Source organism: Lucilia sericata, unplaced genomic scaffold, assembly GCF_015586225.1.
Source record: "Lucilia sericata isolate MDLA Ls3-8-SP2 unplaced genomic scaffold, ASM1558622v1 Contig000060F_arrow, whole genome shotgun sequence".
NCBI classification, from domain to species: domain Eukaryota; kingdom Metazoa; phylum Arthropoda; class Insecta; order Diptera; family Calliphoridae; genus Lucilia; species Lucilia sericata.
The window spans coordinates 639442-655841 of NW_023994095.1; the positions used below are offsets into that span (position 1 = coordinate 639442).

The 16400-nt window shown below is 30.5% G+C and overlaps 1 pseudogene; it reads right to left on the bottom strand.

The window, feature by feature from the left end:
• Window positions 1-1623: 1623 nt before the first annotated feature.
• LOC119616155 lies at window positions 1624-2868 on the bottom strand (annotated as a pseudogene).
• Window positions 2869-16400: the final 13532 nt, after the last annotated feature.

The window sequence follows — 16400 nt, forward strand, 5'->3', positions numbered from 1 at the left end:
AAATTGGACGTGCAGATTCAGACGAATGTAGAGCATGTGGAGAGGACAGTGAAACTCTGGAGCACTTTCTTTGCCACTGTCAGGCATTCGTCGAAGTTAGATCCAAGTATCTAGGAAGTGATGTTATTCCGGAAATAACATTCTTAACCAACACTGATTGGAAGATTCTTAGGAATTACGTCCAGGAAACTGAGTTTCTGAACATGGAAAAATAATACATTCAGTGAACAATTTTTTTTTCTTGAATTGGAGCGCACAACAGGCCCGACAGTGGCCTAGGTGTATTTCTTCGGATTTGATGTAGTATACATCCTCCTATATACATCACTGATCTAATGCGACTTGCTTTTTTTTAATCATTTCAAAAAATTAAGAGAGCCATACGACTGTCAAAATTTCCATCCGTATTTTCTCTCAATGTGTGATGATTTCGTTACATATTGCGTTCAGACGATCCCATCCGTTCTCTTCTACACAAAATTTTGACCATATTACTTGTGGACTCGTGTGAAGGGGGCTTTACGCTAACGTTGTTTCTGATCTAACCACAAACTTAGCTCCATCCTGTTGAACAAATTCCCAATATTCAAAAATATTGGAATCCTTAAATAAATCTTCCATCATATGAAAGCCGTTTATTGCTCATTATATTCACATCCCTACAAAGTAGCAAAATATACATGCATATATCATTTAAAATTAAAAAACTCTTATTGTGTTTGTCGTTTTTGCGGCGTAAACTAGACTTTTTTTTTAATGGTACCGTGATTGGCAAAAAACGCCAATGAATACGACACTCTTCAAATCTATTACAAAAATGGTACCGTGTTTGGCTATTTGCCTGTCAAAAATACAAAAAATTGTCGTTTAACATTTTGATCACGACATTATTAAAATTATTTGAGAAATAAATGCAATGGAAGGAAATAAAATGTAAGCATGCAAAAAATTTAATATCATTGAAATATGATTGAGTTTTTATGTACTTGTGTACATAACTCTGGTGTATATTTCAGAGTAAAGATCACAACTGCCACACAATTTGCGAAGTTAGTAGCAATATTGGAGCAAAAACCATATTTGCCGAAGGGCTTCCATAAAAGTTTAAATAAAATAAATATTAAAGAGGAGTGGAACACCGTTTCAGAAGAACTAAATTCTATGGGTCCCCCATCCCGTTCCGGAGAAGGTTGGATGAAAGTGTGGGCCGATTTTAAATTTAAATTGAAAAAAAAAACTAATTCATAATAAAGCTGAAAGCTATGCTACAGGTGGTGGGTCGTTCAATAAAAATACTTTTTCAGCTGTCGAAGAAGCAGCAATTAATTTACTAGACATGCGTGCTGTTACCGAACATAGAGATCCATTTGGAATTAAGAGAACGCGAAATGATTCACCAGACCCCAAGCCAAATTTAGACTCTGTTACTGACATTAACGAAATTGAAGAAGAGCCGAGTACTTTACTGAATACATTATTTTCAAAGATCAATTGAAATCATAGGACACGTTACTTAAAGCATACATACAGAAACAGATATGTTTTTTAATAAATGTAATAAAAAACTAATCTTAAAATATTAAATAAATTGTTCCATAATTTTTTTTCGGATATTTGATGCGCTTAAGTTGTCTTCATCAACATGGTCATGTGTAACTTCACCGCTTACGTCAATTTCAGGCCATTCTATATTAACATGAACACAAATGTTGTGTAGAGAAGCGCAAACTGCTGTAATTTTTGCAGCAAACTCAGGGCTATCGTGCAGTTGCCGGGCACCAAGTAAAGAGCGAAATCTGTTTTTTAATACCCCTATGCTCCGCTCCACTACATTTCTTGTTCGGGAATGCATTTCATTAAAGTTACTTTCCGGTGAACCCTGATGCGCCAATCGGAATGGTGTTCTCAGGTACGGCTCCTACGGATAACCTGCATCGCGTAGAAATATACAAAAATTTAATTAGTTTTGATAAAATAATTTAAATAAAAACAAATGTGTTTGCAAAAATGTATTTACCTAACAGCCATGTGTTTCTTTCTCCATTTTCAAATCTTTATTTTAAGTGATGCTTTAAGTCACTTATGTTCCATATTAGAGAATCATGGCTCGACCCAGGAGAATGTGTCTGAATGTAAGAAATGCGAAGTCTGTGATCGCAAGCCTAAAATGTTTTATACGAATTTAGAAGTGTTGTTTGAAAAAATACAATTTTGTACTTACCAGCATGACATTAAGAGAATAGAATCCTTTTCGGTTAAAATATTTGAAACGATCTACAACTGGTGGAGGTATAATTGAAACATGCGTTCCATCGATGCAACCAATTACACCAGGGAATCCTGTTTTATGATAAAAGTGTCTCTTGATTTCATTTTGTTTTGCTTCGTCAACTTCAAATGTAATCCATCTTGGACAAAGTTCACTGTACATCGCTTCTATGCACTCATTAAAAGACTCGCTTACTGTTGTTTGACAGAGGTTCACATAATGATCATTCCCAGCACCTTTTTGGTAGCTGCCTTCGGCGAGTATTCTAATTGTTGCCGTTAGCTTGATTAGCTTTGATACAGCTGTGTTTCTTTTTGGGTCATGCATTTTGTGTGAAATTTTATTTAAAACGTATTTAAAAGAATCTTTATTAAGTCTAAAATAACTAATAAATCTGAAACAAATATAAACATTGTTACATACCAATATATTTGTAATACGTTATTGCTTTTAAGCTCACTTTATGTTTGGAAGTTTAAAAATATTTGATTGCTGTCTTAACTGCTTCCTTACAGCATTTATTTCTTGAATTCTGACAGCTTCTTCATCTTCAGACGATGAAGATGAATAAAAAGCTACACTTAACATTTTCACAAGTAAAATAACACAGCAATTTCACCAAAAATTTTAAAATTTGACTATATTTACTTTTTTATTTATAAACACTTGTTTGACAGATCTTTAACAGGATGTTTCAAAATCATTTAAATTTGCGTATCGTTTTTCGACTACGCCAAACACAACAAGGGTGAATATAATAAATGGTGTGGTTTCGCCGATAATGTTAATTGTATTTAAATTTACACAATTAAAATAAAAACTAAAAGTTGTAAAAAAAGTTTATTAAATACCTCTAATTTAAAAGTTATGTTATTTTTTACTTCGAAATTCAATGTCACTTTTTTGATGAAAACATTCAATTTGAATTTATAGCCGAAAAAATACATTTCGACATGTTTTAAATCAAATCTAGTAGATTAAGTATGTTTGGATCAGAGAACAGAAAAAAATTTTCCTATAATACTCCTTTTATTTATTTATTTTCCATTTGATATCCAATACAACAAGACATTAAAAAAAATCTTATAGTTACAGTATTGGTTAGAAAACTGAAAAATTGAGATTGAATAGTAAATACAATAAGATATATTAAAGGTACATATCTGCACAAAAATATTGACAAAACATATAGCAACAATTAATTTTGATGAAAAAATTATACATTAAATCGGAACAAACAAATATGAGTAATTTCAAAAAAATAAAACAAGGTGTTGAGTGATGTTTTAAAACTTTTACGAGAAATATTTAAATAAGGCCCTTTTAAAATGTATGTCGTTGCTTATTAATTGAATATTTGTAGGCAATAAGTTCCAAAGTCGAATAGATTGTGTATAAAATTGCCACGATGATGTCAGAGTTTTATATCTGACATGCATTAAGTTCATTGACCTGCGGGATCTGAGAAATACTAGCCTATTAAAGAGGTAAGGGTATATGAGTATAGATAATTTTATGCAGTAAGGTTAGACATCGAGTTTTCAACAGGTTAACAAACGTTATGTTGTATAAATTTCATTTAAATGGTGTGATATGATCAAATTTTCGAAGTCCATATACATATTTAAGTATGGCATTGTATGCAATCTCCAGTTTTCTATAGCTTGTGTAGTCGCAGCATGAAAAAAGTTCGGATCCATATATAAGCGTAGGCATTAAAAAAGTTTTAGCAAGTAATGTACGGACTCTTAAAGGTGTAAAAAATTGAGTTTTCCATAGGGTTCGAAGCATGGTATACGTTTTTCCAGCAGCTACATTTATGTGATCATTCCATGTTAGATTATTGTTAAAAATTATTCCCAGATTTTTCATAGTTTCGACATTTTCAATTCTTTGATTATTTAAGGTTATAACCGGTTCAAACTTTGATCTTACTGATTTATTAGTGATAACCATACATTTTGACTTGCTGGGATTTATACAGAGACCATTAGCAGTTGCCCATTTATAAATGCGACCCAAATCCTCATTTAGTTCTCGAATGCAATTAACAATGTTTTTACCATGATCACTAATGTAAATTTGTACATCATCTGCATATATATGTAAGTTACAGTGCAATATTTGTTGTGTTAAATCATTAATGTACATGGTAAATAGGAGGGGACCAAGAATAGAGCCTTGTGGAACTCCCTTCTCGACAGGCAATAGACATGAGCTTGTGTTATTAGCGCAAAACAATTGATGACGATTTGTAAGGTAATATGATATTAAATGAGTTGAAGATGGGGAAAAGGTAAACTGATTTTTTTAATTTCATGCAAAGGATATCATGATTTACCATATCGAAAGCCTTAGAATGGTCTAAAAGTACCAATAAGGATACTAAACCTTTATCAATATTGCTCCTTATTTCTTCCGAGACATCAATTAGAGCAGTTATACAGCTGTGTTTAGTTCGAAAGACCGATTGCCGATCAGTAAGTAAATTATTATTATTAACATGATCATATATTTCGATATGCAGAAGCTTTTCAAAGACCTTTGACAAGTAGGGCAAAATTGCTATTGGACGATAATCACCGTTGGACTTAGGTATAGGAATTACATTTGCTTGCTTCCATTTTTCCGGAAATGTACTTTTTGTTATGACATTGTTAAATATATATGTAATATAAGGTAGTATGGAAGGCAAAATTAACTTTAAAAACTTTGGTTGAAAGTTATCGAGGCCACCAGCATTTGATTTAATGGCATTACAGCTAGAGAAGACATCGGCTTCATTTACGCAGTTGAAACTGAAAACGTTGTTTTGTGCGAAAGTGTCAACATTACAATTATAAAATTTTGGATTTGACTGCACAAGGGGAAGTGTGGTAAACTTTTAATTTAGCGCTTCAACGTCAACATCTGATTCAACACAAACTTTGGATTTTCCAACTCCGATATCTCGTATATTCTTCCACATTTTCTTTGAATCAATAGAACACGTAAAAATCCTACTATAGTATGCAATCTTTGCACTCTTTATCTTATTATTGACTAGTCTTCTAGCGGTACAGAAGTCGTTATTTAATTCAGTTGTTTTAAAACGCTTCCAACGTGAATACAGTTTGTCTCTTTGGAAGATTGCATTTCTGATATCATTATTGAACCATGGTATCTTTCTGCAATTCCTTGTAACCTTTTTTAGAGGCACAATTTTGATAAAAACTTTTTCTAAGTTGGCTTCCAAAAACTTTAGTTGATCATCGATAGATGACATTTAGTAAATAGATTCCCAATCTATAAGCGACAGCTCAAAAGCAAGAGTGTTGTGATCAACATTTTTCAAGATCGTCCAACTCATAGATAAATTCAACACGTACAGGCTTAACATCCTTATTTAGCTTAACGTAAACCAGTCCTCGCTTGGTAAAAGCTGAAAATAGTTTGCCAGTTTTCTTAAGACGAAGTGCCGATTGCAAAATTTTGTGATTAGATAAAGTCAAGTTCTCATTAACATAAAAGGGACGGTCGCTGTTAAGACCAATATGGTGTAGCAATAGCGGTGTTCCTGATTCCTTTCTAAACTTGGCAAGTGTTTTCAGAATAAAGTTCTTATCATACGAGGAAAATAGCTTAACCATAATTACAGCATCAGGGGAATAAGTATTAATTTTATTGTTGTTGTTTTGCAAACGATAAATGGATTTAACTGCTGTGGAGTTGATATTGAGTAAATGGCATAAAGACTCGAAAAGTTTTAATAAATTCTCGTTTTTATCGAATGGAATACCATTTATTCTAAGGTCAGTTGCAACAACAGAATTTTCCTGATGCTGTATTTGAGTTTTCAAAATCTGTATTTCCGTCTTCAGGCTAATAATATCTTCCGCGACTGTTTCAAGTTTAGTTACACGTTCATTAATATCCACAATGTCGCTCTTAAGCTCATTAAATCTTTCATGCAGCATTTTCTTCATACGAGATTCACTTTCCTCAAACTTTGTTGTTATAAACTCCATCATATTCTCAAATCTCTTATCAATAAGGTTGAGAAGTTTAAAGGGAGAATCATTCGAGGACAAACAGAGTACTCAAATAAAGAGTTTGGTATTTGTTCTCTCATTCTCTTTGGAGCACGCATATTAGGTGTGCTGTTGTATTGAGTCTGATGTTGTTGTCGAGAGAGTTGTTGTTTTTGGTTGCATTCCATTACAGTACTCATGGTTATTTGTGTTTTGTTTTTATCTTAGTTTTCTTTGGTTTTCCTCTTCTCAAAGGTGGGGTGTCCTCTCAGCAGAGGGGTTTTTTTGACGTTTACTTTACTTTTGCCAAAAAGTTTTTGTTTTCCTTTTGTGGGTTTAGTTATTTTTGATTTTTGGTTTGTGTGTATGTTAAAATTTTATAAGAATTAATGTATAATTTATTTTCTATGAAAAATCACTTATAATAATTGGTTGATTGTTTACAATGAAAAGAGACTTCACACAAAGTTCAAACAAAACAAAGCTTCAATTTGGTTTAATAAAAAAACTTTAAATATAGTAATTTTAGAATAAAAAATGCGGAGGCGAAATTAAACATGACTTAGTCTTTCGAACACTCGATTATTTTTCCTGATTTAATCATACAATAAAATTTTTATTTAGTTTTGTTCATTAAAAAAATATTAAATAAAACCAAATTCAAATATTTCAAATCAACACATTTGTGTAAAAAATCAAAACAAAGAAAAAACAATTTAAATTATTGTATTTTCAAATACAATTTTTTATTCACACATTTGAATGAAAAAATATGGTTATTATGTGAATTTAAGATATATAGACATGAAAAAACTACTTTTAAAAATTGTCAAATGACCAATATTAAATGTTAGAGCAAATATGTAAAGATTTGTATACATTATTGATACAGCGCACAGTGGTATAGGAAAATAAAAAGAGGGAAATAATTCGGTAACTTCTAAACGGATAATCCGATTTTGATGAAATTTGGTATGCACAAAGAGGAGGTGTTGTCGAGTTTAGGTTTTGAATTTGGAATTTTTGTCCAAATTGAATTTTCCATAAAAAATAGGGTTTTTTTGGATGGACCTGGGCCCCTCGGTATCAAAAATTTTTAGGTTTTGTTTCATTTATCGTATTTTATGTAAAGTCAGCTTTCCAAAAAGTATAAATTCTATATACATCTTCTTAGAAACTTTTTAGATAACTTAGAAAGAAAAAGATACTTTTTTCCCAAAAAAATGGCAAAAATCGCCTTTTTTAATTTTTTAAATTAAAATGCCTATAACTTTGGACTCAGTCATGATTTTTACATAATTCTTTCACTGCTTGATATATAAACTTGTTGTTAAGCGAATAAAAAAAATATGGCGAAAATCGGGAATATTTGGACCCGCTATTATCAAAAAACTAAAGTAAGGACGGTAAAAATTTTAAAATGTTAATTTTCAAATGCGAATATCTCCTAAACTATAAGAGATAATTTACTGCTACGACGACATTTTTTATAGTGCTCGATGAGGAGATTCTATATACGAAATTTTTTAAATCGGAACTCAAATGAAAAAATAGGATTGTTTTAAAAATTTAACATAGCCGAGGTGTCCTAATTTGAGGACCCCCCGCCGGGCCCCTGGTTGGCCTATAAGGTCCAAATTCAAAGCCTAAACTCGACAACACCTCCTCTTTGTGCATACCAAATTTCTTTAAAATCGGATTAACCGTTTAGAAGTTACCGAATTATTTCCCTCTTTTTTGTTCCTATACCACTGTGCAGCGCACAGTGGGGCAGAATGGAAATTTTTTGGAAATAAATCTGGCATTTCTAAACGGCTGATCCGATCGGGATAAAATTTGGTGTGAGCGTAGCCAAGGAGTATTCGAGTTTAAGTTTTGAAGATGAACCCTGCAGATGCCCCAGGGACGGCGCTGTGGCGGCTCAAAGTAGGGTACCTACGACATGTAAAATTTTTAAACTCGTGCCATTTTTTTGTTTTTCACCCAAATACAAAGATTTTTATATTTTGTGAAAGCGCTCGACGAGATCTTGAAAAAACATGCTTGGACATACTACTTATCTCTTATAATATCCGAGTTATAGGCATATAAAAATTTAGTGATACAAAATTTACCATACCTTGGTCCGCTTTTTTTTGAATACCGGGCGTAATTTTGGACCAAATGGACTCAATTTTTTCTTGTTAGTTAGACAACAAAATTTCCAATAATATACAAAAAATTCCAGATCAATATTGTTTACAGATCCAAAAATATACGTTTTTTAATTTAAAAATTCAAAAAATTTTAGATTTTTGGCATTTTTTTGCCAAAAATGTGTCTTAACTCTTTTATTAATAAAATAAAATTTTTATTAAGAACATATAACAATTTTATAGTTTTCTAAAAGGTATCTTTACGCAGAACGCTTTGGCGTAAAAAACTTGTCCTATTTTTTGAAAATGTTGCCACTGCGTCCTTCCGAATATGACCTATTTTTTATCAAAACTTCAACTTTGGGCGACATGTTCTAAAATCCCAAAGCTGGGATCAGAAAACTGAAAGCAGTTTTGGAAACCTCAATATGTTTTCTATTTACTCCAAAAGTATTTTCCCAGCCCTGAAAGAAATGTGGACCCTATGGGCAAAAAAGTAAAAAATCCCATTTTTGGGATTTTCATTCCTATTTTTGGGAATTGCGGGATGCCCTTTGACCTTTTCAATTTTTTTTTTTTGCATATTCTTATTTGAAATGACAAATTTAACAAGCGTTGAAAATTTCATTGAGTTTTGTTCATAAATAAAGATTTTGTCATATATTACATATTTGTTTAATTTCTAAAACTATGATTTATATCAAAATTTTAATAGGATCGCAGATAGCTACAACAATTTAGTCCATATTTATCCCTTAATATCATTTTTTAGTTAGATATGGAAGTTCTCGACCCTTTACAAAAAATTTCAAGCCAATATCTCAATTACATTCAAAAATATGTTCATTTAAACCTGTGTCCTTTAATTTCATCTTTTTCATATTTTAGTATTAAGTATGACAGAACATACATTTGGTGTTGAATAAAATATTTGGACAATTTTTAAAAATTATTTAGTTAATTATTTTATTATAATATTGTATATAAAATAAAAAAAATTATAATTTTATTATGAGCCACGCACAACAACACCTAAATCACCCCACACAAATTACCTTTCCCGCCCACCGAGTTTCATAACAAATCCATCTTTTTCGCATAGTTGAAAGAACAGGATCAGAAGATAGAAGTAAACTATTAAAAATATCTTCATTCTGTGATTGCCTGGAGCATTTTCTTGAGCTGAATAGTTGAACATGCTTAAAATCTCGATTCCTCGCTTCCTGGACTTCTTCTGTTAACTCTCCAAGTGGAAGAATATTCGATTCAATTATTATTTGACCATGACACAATACTTTGTGTACTGTTGGTGTTAGTTCCCTCCATGGATACAGAGATACAAGTAATTTAGAAATTTCAGACGTGTATTCCCCAAATCGATTTTCATTAATTTTATGTTTACTATTCAGTGCCATTAAAATAGTGTTAACTCTTTGAAGCAACTCCTTGTCGATTCCAGTTATTTTTGAAGTAATTTCAAAATCACGAAAAAACCTTCTCGACGTATTACCGTCATTTGTACTACCGCAACTTGAAAGTGGTTTGTCGATGTTTAATCCCATCTGAACTTTAAATTCTTCTTGGATTATGCTTTTTTCCGCAGCTCTCAGTTCTTTCAATTCTTCATTATTTTTTGTTGATTTAGTAGGATAGTTTGTTTTTTTTTTTCCTGGATCGCCTTGTATGATGGTAATATATTGTGTCCTTTTTCATGCAGAGCTTTCCTTAATATTTGGTACTTATTTCGACTGAGACCCAGTTCCAACATAAGCGCTATTGCTTCCTCTTCAGTAAAATTTGATTATGATGTTGGAGTTGGTATACTTTCCACAATTCGCATAAGTCGTTTTGGTGATGCATTAGGAAGAATAGTTGCAATATGTACGACATCCATATGTTGGTTTTCCTTTTTCAGCATTTCGTTAAATGTATCAGCAATTTCCTCATTTGAGATTGAAAAAAGTTTTTGTGTGACCCTCTTTTTTTTTTACCTTGAACATAAGTCTTCGTATGACTTGCAAGGCGCTCCTGTTGATGTGTTGTAAGTTGAGATTTCCGTAGTAGTTTCCATCCAACTACAAAATTTTAATCGAAATTTCTTTTGATTTCCATCCACAGACTTACTTTTTACATCAAAAAGTTTTAAAAAGTTTTCAATTTTTGATATGCCTGTTTTGTCTACTTTTCTACTATATGTAGTTTTTATATAATTTGAAATGTCTTCAATTCTTTCTGGCCCTTTTGAAGATATACTCCATAAAACGGAACACAACTCTTCGTACTTTAATGTAATCTTCATTGTAGATTTATTAAATATGGTACTTAAAATCTGAGAAGTTTACTTATATACCAATTCTTGTCATTTCCGATACAGCTATTCCAAAGTAAAAAATTACGAATTGTCTACCTATTAACATTTAGGACTATATTACTATAACCTGTAATTCAGTCATTGATATTTCTTATTAGTGAATGAATCGAAATTATCATTACCTGTATATTTTTACCTACATGATCATAAACGAAACAGAACGAAATGATCTGTCGAAAAAATTTAGGTAAAAAATAGTTATAAATTTTTGAAAATTTAAGCATAATAGGACCTTTCAATTATAATGATAAGCAAACAAATAGAAAATAGGTAAATATAAGATTTAAATATGTGCTGTCATACTTAATACTAAAATATGAAAAAGATGAAATTAAAGGACACAGGTTTAAATGAACATATTTTTGAATGTAATTGAGATATTGGCTTGAAATTTTTTGTAAAGGGTCGAGAATTTCCATATCTAACTAAAAAATGATATTAAGGGATAAATATGGACTAAATTGTTGTAGCTATCTGCGATCCTATTAAAATTTTGATATAAATCATAGTTTTAGAAATTAAACAAATATGTAATATATGACAAAATCTTTATTTATGAACAAAACTCAATGAAATTTTCAACGCTTGTTAAATTTGTCATTTCAAATAAGAATATGCAAAAAAAAATTGAAAAGGTCAAAGGGAATCCCGCAATTCCCAAAAATAGGAATGAAAATCCCAAAAATGGGATTTTTTACTTTTTTGCCCATAGGGTCCACATTTCTTTCAGGGCTGGGAAAATACTTTTGGAGTAAATAGAAAACATATTGAGGTTTCCAAAACTGCTTTCAGTTTTCTGATCCCAGCTTTGGGATTTTAGAACATGTCGCCCAAAGTTGAAGTTTTGATAAAAAATAGGTCATATTCGGAAGGACGCAGTGGCAACATTTTCAAAAAATAGGACAAGTTTTTTACGCCAAAGCGTTCTGCGTAAAGATACCTTTTAGAAAACTATAAAATTGTTATATGTTCTTAATAAAAATTTTATTTTATTAATAAAAGAGTTAAGACACATTTTTGGCAAAAAAATGCCAAAAATCTAAAATTTTTTGAATTTTTAAATTAAAAAACGTATATTTTTGGATCTGTAAACAATATTGATCTGAAATTTTTTGTATATTATTGGAAATTTTGTTGTCTAACTAACAAGAAAAAATTGAGTCCATTTGGTCCAAAATTACGCCCGGTATTCAAAAAAAGGCGGACCAAGGTATGGTAAATTTTGTATCACTAAATTTTTATATGCCTATAACTCGGATATTATAAGAGATAAGTAGTATGTCCAAGCATGTTTTTTCAAGATCTCGTCGAGCGCTTTCACAAAATATAAAAATCTTTGTATTTGGGTGAAAAACAAAAAAATGGCACGAGTTTAAAAATTTTACATGTCGTAGGTACCCTACTTTGAGCCGCCACAGCGCCGTCCCTGGGGCATCTGCAGGGTTCATCTTCAAAACTTAAACTCGAATACTCCTTGGCTTCGCTCACGCCAAATTTTATCCCGATCGGATCAGCCGTTTAGAAATGCCAGATTTATTTCCAAAAAATTTCCATTCTGCCCCACTGTGCAGCGCAAGGATAAACTTCAATAGTAACCAAATTATTGGCAATTATAAGCAATATATGTATACTGTGTGTTCAACAACAAAAAAATTGTTACAAATTATCACAAATTGTTTTTGTATTTCAATACAAATTTAAAATATTTTTTTTTAAATTAGTAACGACTTTTAGTTATTGAACAGACATACATATAATTATTTTTGCAATTTAAGAGTCAAATTGTTTAAAAATTATTGCAGTAGAAGAGGAATGAGATTACAAAAGATGTTGAACGAATTTCATACAAAATACAATAATTTTTTCAATCACCCATTGCAGTTTTCTGGTTGGTATCTGTTAAAAATATATGGAAAATCTATGTACATACATGATTTCAACTAGTTTTGCCGAAATCAGCTAGATTAGCTCAAAACGTCTCAGGGGAAACTAGGGATGCCAGTCCCAAAAAAATTTATAAATTATTCACGTGATTTTTTGGTATTATGATATCCCGAATCCGGGAGTTTTCAAATTAATCACAGGATTAGTTTCTAAAACATTTCAAAAATTTATCTTTGAGCCATAATTTCATCCAATTATACTACGTTCACATCTTCGTGTTATTTGAAACACATCATGTTTTTTCAAAAAACACTTCAAATTCGACTCGTTTTTCCATACATTTTTCAAGTTCAAAAACATCTCAATTCGACATGTTTAATTATAAAACAAATAATGTTTTTAGAACAGGAATGATTTTTTTCCTACTTTTGTTTAATGAACACAGCTAGAACAAAAAGTAATGTCAAAAATAAAAATTGAAATTACAAAAAATATTAATATTGTTGTTGAAAAGATTTTAAGTTTCTTTTAATTTAATAAATAATTGTGTTTAAATATTAAATTTAGTGTAATTTAAGTGAAAATCTTAATTTAAAAAAAAAAAACACGATAATTTAATATGTGAACGGTTGTATTTAAACTCATTGAGTTTTTCCAAAAACACGTTAAAAACATGGATATGAGAACATAGTGTTAACTTAAAAATTACGATTTTTCTTTTGACCTATGCAAAACTTGCTGTGCTGATTTTGTGCATATTTGAACCTTTATTATCGTTGTTAGTAAACAACGATAATAAGCCTTTTAGCTTATTCCATCTATGCTGCGGGTTCGGTCCTTATGAAAATCAGATTAATGCTTAAATTAATATCTATATAAGGGAAATAACTAATTTTGCGAAATTTTTGGCACATCACCACGTCATGACCAATGTTGTATAAGAAGTGAAAATAATTTATTTATGTAATTTCGAATTAAAAATATCGCGCACCAACGGAAATTTGTAATATAAACCAAATGTTTTGTTCAAGTTTTCAATTTCTTTATTTTAAATATAGGTATTTCCATCAATATACATACATTAGGGTATGACTATTTGATGTTTTTGCAAATATAAATTTTTACATCCCTTAAAAAATCCTTAAAAATAATAAGAATCACAACACTCCCGCACCAAACGAGTTCAAATTTGTTGCTCATATTTATTATACCCTTCACCTTCGTGAGAAGGGTATATATAAGTTTGTCATTCCGTTTGTAATTTCTACAATATAATTTTCCGATCCTATTAAGTATATATATTCCGAGTCCTTATAGATAGCGGAGTCGATTAAGCTATGTCCGTCTGTCTGTCTGTCTGTCCGTATGTCTGTGTGTTTGTTGAAATCAATTTTCTGAAGACCCTAGATATCTTCTGGATCCAAATCTTCAATAATTCTGTTGGACATACTTTCGAGAAGTTTCCTATTGAAAATCAGCAAAATCGGTCCATAAATAACGGAGATATGAGCAAAAATCCGAGACAACCCCTGAAAATTTCATCAAAAAAGCAACAACAACACTGCTTATTGTATAAAAGGTTGGTTTCATTGCGATGTGTGTTTTGTTTTTGTTTTTTTTGTGTATGTATTTCGTTTCATATGTTTGGATGGCTGTGGCTTCATCGCCTTGTGTATTTTGTTTTTTTGTGTATATTGTTTCTAATGTTTAGATGGCTGTGGTTTCATTACGTTGTGTATTTTGTTTTTTTCTTTTTTTTATTTCGTTTAGCATTGTTGTTGTTTCTCTTGTTTTGCTTAAGTTATGACAGGGTCGGGAAGATGAAATAAATTGACATTTTATAAAATTAATATTTTTTAAATACATTATGGTGAAGGGTATATAAGATTCGGCAAAGGCGAATATAGACTTCTTACTTGTTTTTTTATCATATATTTGATACTTATAGATCGATTTTACTCGTTTTACTGAGGGAAATTTCTAAGAATATATCTAATAAAAAAAATTAAGATTTGGGTTCCGAAGATATATGGGGCATTCAGAAAACTGATTTCCATAAACAGACGGACAGACAGTTGGTACGTGAACTTTTTTAATCGCGAAAATATAATACCGTGGCTTTTCATATCTTAACCGACACATAAGCTGCAATTAAGTCCCAGATAAGTGTATACTTTAAAATAATGAAATATGGTCTCGCTACCCGGTGACATATGATGATATTTTGTATTTTTTGTAAAATATAAAATGAATAAATAAATAAAATAATGGAATTTATGTAATCCCGAAAAATGCCGGGATTGCAATTTTTAAAATCCTGAGATTTTTAAAAACCAGGGAGGCCTTATTCAAGGCGAATTCACATAAGGTGGTGGCCAAGGCGAATTCAGATAAGGTGGTGGCAGTTCGGCAACAACAAAGTTTTCCATGTAATTTGTTTTTGCATTTGGTACGCACTGTCAAAAGCAACAATTGCGGCGAATTCATTTAATGAAAATATTTTTTAAAATTTTTATATTTTATAAAAAAATATATTTTATAAAAAACACACATAAAAATATTAAAATTTGTGAAGATAATATACCCTGAGTGGAACAATGCTTTTTCCAAATGAATTCTACTCCGCCGGTTTAATTTTGCAAAACTTTTTTTGGGCACAAACCAAAATTATGTAAAATTAATATTTTTGGGAAAAAATAAACATAAAAATGGAAAAATTGTTTACCGAATGAAAGAATCTTTGTTGTAAATGGAAAATTATACTCCGGCGGAGTAATTTTTAAGATTTACACGTTGCAGTCAGCTGCCGCCGGACAGGTAAATACCTTATATGTTATAAAAAGCGTTCCGGAACAGATTTTTTTTTAGTTAATCACATTATATACACTGTGTAAATATAAAACAATTTATTATATTATTACTCATGTGGGTTCTTTATATAAAATGTTCCGGAACAGAATTTTTTTGGTTAATCGCGTTAAATACAAAGTGTAAAACAATATTGTTTAATTTGTTAACATTTAATAGAAAAAATATTATTGTTATTTTAAGTTTGTATATGCGTACCAATTATTCATTATTTATATTAGAAAAATATTTGTTTACAAAATACTTGGTATTTTCAGATCTTTTACATAAATTATTGAAATTACTAACGAAGTTTTTCTCTGTTTTAACGGAAATGTTTAAATATAAAAATGTAAACAATAACAGACTCTGACATCAGCGCGTACCAGTCAAGTGAAGAAGAAAATAATCAGCTGATTGAATAACACCACCATATCTGAATTCGCCTTGGTGGTGGCAGTTCTGCTACCACAACATTTTACATGTATTTTGTTTTTGCATTTGGTTCACGTAGATGTCAAAAACAGTAAGTACGGCGAATTCATTTCATGAAATATTTTGTAAAATTTTTATATTTTATTAAAATATATATTAAATTAAATAAATAAATTAAAATATATATTTTAAGTAGAAATTTGTAACCGATTATGGCAAACAGGCTAGGTTTATTTTGAAAATAAATTAAATTAAAAAATAAAATTAAATTAAATTAAAATATAAAGATATTAAAATTTGCGAAGAAAATATATCCTGAATTAAATAATGTTTGTTTCAAACGAAACGTTATATTCCGACAGATTAATTTGTTAAATTTAAGTGCCTAAAATCATGTAAAACCTAAGTTTTTGTGAAAAATAAACATAAAAAAGTATGTATTTACGAAA